Raw genomic sequence first — 8322 nt, forward strand, 5'->3', positions numbered from 1 at the left:
GAGGTCTACTACAGGATCGTCCGTTGGGACTTGAATTTTACACACAAAAAAAAACATAACAGTTCTGCATTTTCAGCAGCTCGCTGAAATCTCCTCGTGTTTTTCCAGGATAATAAGGCATTGGTAACATAGGAATGAAAACAATAAAGACAATAGAGAGATCGATATTGAGGTGAGATGAAGTCTTTACATTGACTGTTATAGGTTCTTTGTTTTTTTATCCTGAACAATTGGTAAAAGGATTCAGCCATGTAGTCGTCTCACTGCACTCTACGCTCTGGATGCCATTGTAAGCATATTTGTGGATGTTTGCATGACAGATGGAAGGGTCTATCGATGAGAACTGCAATAGGTCGAATACAAGTCAAGTAGTACATCTTCTAAGCCTGAACTAATGTAACTTGATGACTTGTGAATAACTTCTACAAGGCAAGCTCAGACCACTGATGTTAACTCTAAAATAAAAGGTCAAATGTTAAGACGTGAGCAAAATTTACCAATCTAACTGCAATTAAGATGATAAAAATGACCAAGACATAACACCCACCATGATCTAATACCCCAAAGGCACAAGTAACTGGTGATCTCAATTCTCAACCCACATTCCCCATGTGCGCACATCTATTCCACAAACCAATAAAGCAGTCAAGTGATCAGAAGCTGCCACTTATCTTAAACATCATCAGAATCCAGAAAGGGGCAATAATGCATAGACTTCAACCTCTTAGTGCTTAGCACAGTGGGACAGGTAGCATTTTTTTGTTTGTGTGAAAAAACTTTCAACATATTCCATATTGTTAGAAACAGTGCATCTGCACAAGTGTCCTTGCAGTCTAATGTGCTAGAAGTAGTACATATGAACAGGTAGTATTTTAGTTTATGAGAAAGCTGAAATTGCTAGGACAATAAATCCTTTTGCACACCATCTACAAAATTACAGGAAGTAGGCAGATCAAGCAGGTCTTATAAAAGAATAAATAACTTATACCTTGTTCAAAGAATTTGGCAATTGGTTGTTTCAGTCCATTGCTCTGCTCTCTGGGTTGCGAACCTCGAGTCTAAGACACCAATTAATCTAAACCAGGAAATTTTTTTGGGCCCATCTCCTTTATCAAGACTTCTTGTCTGATGTGACCAAATAAAGAATGAAGAGAAAACAAACCAACTATGTTAGGGTAGCATGTTCAAGTAAGAAACAAAAATGAGTTATAAAAAGAAATAGCAGATTCCGAGGGGCAAAATCCTTGACAATGATAGTATCAATTACCTCATCGACTTCCATACTCATATGCAATAACTGACTTCTCAAAACACCTATTTCTTCTTCAAGATTCTCTTTCTCCCTACCTTCAGCATCTAGCATTTTCTAATAGAGTTTTATTATCTGATTTGTAGCTGTAGCCTACAAGATGAGCGAGGGAAGCCCCTTTTCTATCAGGCCACCTTGGATTCCGCCAGTTGCCGAGGGCGCATAAAATCTGAGGCATTGCGGATTTTGTACATGTACAAATCCACATATGTGTATGCAGAAGTTCTAGTTCACAGTAAACAATTTAGATTGCAGTCTAATGTTGACCATCTTCACGCTGGGGAAGCAACCAAGTGCAAGATCTTGATTTATGATTGAGTAGGTTGCAGATATAGTGGCAATACTGAAAAAATATAAAATGGAAAATACATACCAGTACTCATATTCTGAATCTGGACCCTAGTGCTACCTGATGCATATAGAACTACAGAAACCACAAAACCATAGTCCATAAGTGGCATCCTAAAACCATCAGATTTAGTAAAAAAACAATGTAATGGTTAGCATCATAAAAAAAGTGACGATGAGTAACAGATACAACAGGCATAAGGATTCCATCTCCAATTGATGTACAAGTACCAACTAAATCAAGAATAAGAAGAATGTTTCTCTTATATGCATGTGATTCCATCCATCTCTCTATTAAGAATGTTCAGAAGCAAGTTATTTATGATCTGACAGTAGCTCATGATGCACAGAAGCATCTCCCGTGGTGCTTTGAAAGAATTAATCTTCTGTAACTCTTTCACTGCAAGCTAGAGTGGGCATGTGCGGATAAAGAATGGTCAGTCAGTATGAGCTTTGGCTATATCACTGGTATGATTTCTATGGGATTTTTTGAAAATCTAAATTCTGGATATTACATTATTAAAACCAGCAACTTCTTGAATATGTACAGTACAGTGAGAACATAATTGATAACAGAAAAAATAGAGTTGAATACTTGGCAATCGACACCCTTTTGAATACTAAAGCTAGAAAATTTATCCAAGTAACACTATTTTGGGGGCTACATTTTAATCAAACATACAATGCTACGGGGCTACGGTCCATACACAGAAGGGATGGTGTTGTCCCCTTTTACTGTTGGGACTACACTGGGGAGAGGATGGATGGGCAGGCGTCGCCCGATTGTTAAGACCTACAAAAATCCACAGAAAAGGTGAGGAAGGCGCCAGCGACGACCACCACGAGCAAGAACCAGTGTAGAAGACCTTACACAACAAGCATCGCCTTTTCATTGGATGATCACCACCAAACCACGAAAAATATGCCTAGATCCTACTCCTACAATCATTCTTGTCCTGAAATTAGTACATGACTATTGTTTTTTTTGCTTTACTTATGAAACTATTCAGCCAACAACATTAGTTGAATTACATGTTTCAACACCATGGTCGAAATAAACTTGCACAATTTTTAAAAGTAACATATTTTGCTGCGCACAAAACAAACTAACATATTTATACACGACAAGAAACTCCTCCCTTTTCAATGGTACTCCTTCATCCTGAAATAACTGAAGCATTCCAACTTGTCACAAATTATAAAGGATTGTAGGTTTATTAACTCCCCCTCCTCACCTATCAATGCCCCTAGGCCTCAATCACATGCGCACCTGCCACTAATGCCTCCAGTCAACCCAATCACAAAGCCAAAAATAGGTAACACAATATCTCCCTATGATTAAGGAGGATGCATGTGTCATTTCTTTTACCCCATATTTTGTGCTGGAATTCCCAGCATATCTTATATTTCAGGATAGAGAAATTGCATGGTGAGAGAAAGAGTTGTTTTCCAAAGTGGATGTATTAGTTAGGGGCCCAATATCAGAAAAAATCTGTATTTTTGTGAAATATGATATCACCTGCAGAGAAAAAACACACACAGAGAGAAATCTGTGGGGCGTTGCTCTGGAGAAACTAAGCATCTGTGAACCATTGGTATATGTCATATTTCAGAACACAACATATTTCAGTGCTTTGGCATTGTATGGTTGTCAATGTACCGAAGCTTATAGAGTCAGATGGTTCAAGTTACATGTACATTTAATAATCCTTATGTCTCTCAATAGTGTAACGAATTAGGAAACACATTATATAATCCATCGTATAAACAAAAATCATTTCAGTATTTATTGAAGACGCCTTATCTATACATTATAGTGTAAATTACAAGTTTTTGAGGTAAGCCATGTACATTCAACTATGTGCTTCTGTAGGGCATTACAAACTACCGCATCATATAGCCCAAATGTCGGTTTCACAACAAGTCATTACTTACAAAAACGGTGGAAAAAATCTCGCTTCATCAAACACACAGTTTGCATATTAACACTTTAGCAGCAAAATGACTTGCCGTCTTGCCCTTGTGACAAAACATAAGAATCAGAAACTCTGAGATGAATCATCGTGCCATAAACCTAAAAAAACCAATGAACCAATGAAACAGACATAGTATATTACAACCCATACGGTGGATGTAATAACAGAAATTCTTTTAGGTTCCTTTTGTTTTTGTTCTTTCTCTCATGGAGAAAACCTCCCAGATAAACCAAGCGACAATGAGGAACTAAAATCGGCACCATAAACACGAATGATTAGATCTCACAGTGCAACTGGTTGTCTGCATGCACCCTAGGTTAACCCAATAGCAGGTGATATACTTCGAAGGGAACCTAAAACTGAGACCTCACCGGGATGAACTATAGTCTTTACTTCTTTACGAAAGGTGACCATGCTTCCTATTGAACTGCATGTAGAATAATAGTTTGTTATCTGGTTCACACTTATGTGGCTATCAAGAGCTTGCAAGGACAGTCCAGTTTACACAGGATCTTTGCTGGATTTGCTATTTATGATACTTTTGAATTGGATACATGTTTCACCTGTAACATGGTTTTTTTGTAACTTGAAATAACACAGGTTGTGAGTTTATTGCAAGCAACTTAACTCTTTTATCTACGTCAAGAACAAAGTAGTTATAGCTCAAATAATACATGATGTCAGGAGGAACTTACTGCATATGACATTTAGTTGTGTGTCATATTTCATATATTAGAAAAATGTTAAATTATGAACATTAACTGGAGACCTTTTTATTTTGTTTTCGTAGCTCATAGTTTGGAATTCTCCTGCATAATACTGGCATTTTTCTTATCCAAACAATCAGTAAAGGACAACTTTGAAGACACTAAATTTTTACATATTGTTCATTATTATTAATAGGGTTGTTCGGACAGTCCCTACCATCGTCATAATTAACCTTCTTACCTTTCAAGGTTAAAAAAAATCTAACACCCCCAAACAAATCTTATGTTGCAAGCAACCTTTTTCATGCTACCTTGTGCTGGGCATGGCTCCTTGTAACAAAAAAGAGAGGAATCGATGCATCCCCAAAAATGAGAGGAGAAATCAAGCATCCATTTGTGAGTATCATTAATCTAACGTATCTAACATGTAGCTACACGAGCATGAGGGATCACATTACAAGACAAAATAAGAAATGAACTCACCTCTTGAAGCTCTTTATTTATATCGATATATTCAGAAATTCTAGCATCATTCTTTTTCTCCTTGATAAGCTTCTTGACCTGAAACACATGGATATAAGAAACATCTATAAGTACACGAAATGGATTTATCATCACATGGTAGTGTTTACCACTTAATGGATAAGAACCATGCATGAAAGCGCATATGGCAGGCTCCATGAGCACATCTCCGGTAAGTCCTGCGGATAGGAATTCGTATTTAATCCTAAAACTGAAACTCTCATTTAGAAAAACAAACTAAGAACAGCCGTGACCATGCCTGCACTGTACGTCTGTGCTCCATGCCAGTAGATCCCGCATCGCCATCAGCCAAGAATAGCCAGGGCCACCGGGGAGGGATCCGCCGGGCCGGGGCCGACATCGGCGCTGGTGGCGGCGACGTTGATGGCCTCGCGTCCGTAACATCTGATGTCGCTGCTCCTAAATCATGCGAGATCCGAGGACAAGCCGACCCCGACGGACTGTGGCAGGGACGACGACACCATCACCCATGACGACACCCTGCGACGGGGCCGTGAAGGAGTCGGACGCCAGGTCGAGTTCAGCGCGAGAGAAGAGGAGGGGAGCGTTTGGGGGAAAGGGAGGAGGGAAGCTGCTCTTGCGGGAAGGAGCGTGGAAGGAGGGAGGACGGCATGAAGTAATGGAGGCATGGAGCAGAGACATCTCCAGTAGGTCCCGCATCGCCATCAGCTAAGAACAGCTGCGACCATGCCTGCACTGTACGTTTGTACTGTGGCGAGAGGTGTGTGGCTGGAAATTTCGCGTCCGTCGAAAGTGAGGTCTCACGTCCGCGTGCATCGGACCGACGGAGGACGCGCGTCGCGTAATGGATGGCGCGAAGCCCGCCAAACACGACCCCACCACGGCACGCGTCGCCGCGCAACACGCCGAATCCGCGTGAATTGCTTAGAAGCCAGCAAAACTGTGTATCTTTTAACTAGAAGTAATTAACTTATGTCTCTTGATGGTCGGGAGTTGCTGTCATTTGTTGGCCCTTTCAAGGTATTAACTTGAAAGCTAAAGGGGCTCCTGGTGCCTATAAGAAAAGGTGCCACCGCTCATCCAAGGATACACATAACACCACTAGAGCTATCCACCGCTACGATGTGTTCTGCTTTCCCGGCTCTGTGTTCTTGTGCGCACAAGACACAGAGTAACCAGGCCTTTAAAACCATTGTCGTTGTAAGAGATCCTGCTTAGGATACACAGCTGATCATGTTTTTGGGGAGCGCACAACACGACTGCTTGATTGACATTGAATCGTTGGTGACATCGACTCGTTAGTGGGCATGTTTGTCTTCTTCCTGGTGGCTGTTCGTGGGACTGCACTGCGAACATCAACCTGTATCGAATTCCAATCGACTACATCGAACATACACACGAGATGTCTCGTATGAATGGAGCTAGCGGTGGTTTGAGCATTGGTCCCTCCGCATGGTACTCACTGTTACTTTTTTATGCATGTTACTCTACTATTTACTGCTACTGTGAGTAATTATGCACGCGTGCACATATATATCATCACACTTATTGTGTTATATTTCTAGATTAAATTGAATATGAAAATGCCTAAATTCCTAACATTATCAATATTTGCATCAATACACTAGTAGAAAAAAGCTCTATGACTGTGATAGAGTATAATTTTACAGGTGGTTTTGGTTATCGAACGTCAGTGAAATAAAATAACCCATCCAACTCAAAGAACCATCAGTAAAAACACATTTTTACATATGGTTTTCTTTGCAAAACCTCCAGTAAAATGCATGCATTTTTACTAGAGGTTTTCTAAAGAAACCGCATATAAAACGTGTTTCCACTTGCGGTTTTCTTAAAAACCGCCAGTAAAATTAATTTGAAATCTTTTTTAGTTTTTAAATGACTTTGTATGAAAAAAACATGAAAATAAAGTTGTAGAACTATAAAGTTATTAAACTTTGTAGTTTACAACCTTTTCATTGAAATCATCTGGGCTCTCAAAATTGCAATTGAATTTGTCAAATTTAAAATATATATTTTTTCAAACGATCTAGGATGAAAAAAGTACCAAAATAAAAGTTGCATAACTTTAAAACTTATTGCACTTTGTAGATCACAATTTTTTGTTCAAATTTGTTTGCAACCTTAAACAATCAATTTACATTCGGTTTGTTCTAATATGTGAGCAATGAAACCCCAATGTAAACACAACGCATGTTACGGGTGGAGTGGAGGAGGATTCTTGTGACATTGATGTGGTGGGTTAAATTCCTAGCCATTGAATAACGCATAAATTTTGCGCGAAAAATGGCACGACTTGCCTAATTAAAATATGTTTTCTTATTTTAAACCCATTTTATATTTTCTGTAAATTATTTATACTGCCTGTTTTCTTAGCTCAATCGCCAGTGGAAATCGATTTCTACTGGTGGTTCACATGTACCACCTATGCACTGGAGTCATTTCTACATGCCCTCAACACCAGCGATTCTAAATAATGCCTGTAAAAAAGATTTTGAACTACCTCTACAAAGATTCTTTGTACTACTGATAATAAGTTTATATAAAAATAAAATTTATGGGATACTAATTATCTTTAATTTCTTAGTAAATAAGAAGAATAATTTAAAAAGAACATACAACGTCACATCTAATTATTCATGCCAACCAACATAACAGAGAGAGACTCACTGGATCATTGAGACATAATAACAAGTCATGACATCAGATGAGGTCAAGTAAAATTTGTCCATTTGTCTTGGTTTTAGAAACCGGGGACACAATAGAATTTGTATTCGATGACAGGGGTTTATACTGGTTCAGAATTATGCCCTAGTCCACTATAATGTTGATCATAGTATTGCTCTATATAACATGTTACAACATGTGCAAGTGTGGGAATGAGAGAACATGGATAACTCACACAGGATGCTCCCCTCCCCTGGCTGTTTGGTTGCCCCTTTTATAGTTCAAGAGGGAGGCTCCTACAAGAGGCCTTGTTGTCTGAAGGAGGGTGTGTCCTGTTGTCTGTGGTGGCCCTATTAACATAGTTCTCATAACGTCTTCTGGTACATGCATAGTTGTACTACTGGTATGGAGGGTCACTCTATCCATCTAGTATGCGGGTTACTATAGGGATTCTGGTGTTGAGGTCCCCTATAGCGGCGCCTTGCAGGGCCCGCGGGGCAAAGTCGGGAGACGCCGGGGGCGTATGTGGCCACGCCGTTGTTTGGCGGAGGCCGAACATGCCCTCGATCATGGAGCGAAGGGGCCTTTGACTCATCATGTCATGTTACTAACCTACACGCAGCACCGCTGGCGAAGGGGCCTTCTACTATTTGCTTGACTGTAACAGAGGATGAAGTTAAGCAGAGGCCTTGGGATGGTCAACACCGACCAAGGCCTTCGCCACAACACCACCGCGTACCCACGCCATACGTTCGTCAGGAGAGAGCGAAGGACATCGAGACATGAAGACTCC

General features: G+C 40.0%; 1 long non-coding RNA gene across 2 annotated transcripts; it reads right to left on the minus strand.

Annotated features, from left to right (window-relative positions):
* Positions 1-317: 317 nt before the first annotated feature.
* Positions 318-5045, minus strand: LOC103630014 (uncharacterized). 2 transcript variants are annotated; one of them, XR_002262826.3, is made up of 5 exons: positions 4973-5045; positions 4824-4901; positions 1268-1733; positions 989-1125; positions 334-621 (listed from the first exon to the last, which is right to left on the minus strand). It is a non-coding gene; the product is annotated as an uncharacterized lncRNA (long non-coding RNA). The 2 variants fall into 2 exon arrangements; XR_002262825.1 differs by lacking the exons at positions 4824-4901; positions 4973-5045 and having other exon boundaries at positions 318-621; positions 1268-3184.
* Positions 5046-8322: the final 3277 nt, after the last annotated feature.

Source organism: Zea mays, chromosome 6 (assembly GCF_902167145.1).
Source record: "Zea mays cultivar B73 chromosome 6, Zm-B73-REFERENCE-NAM-5.0, whole genome shotgun sequence".
Classification (NCBI taxonomy): Eukaryota; Viridiplantae; Streptophyta; class Magnoliopsida; order Poales; family Poaceae; genus Zea; species Zea mays.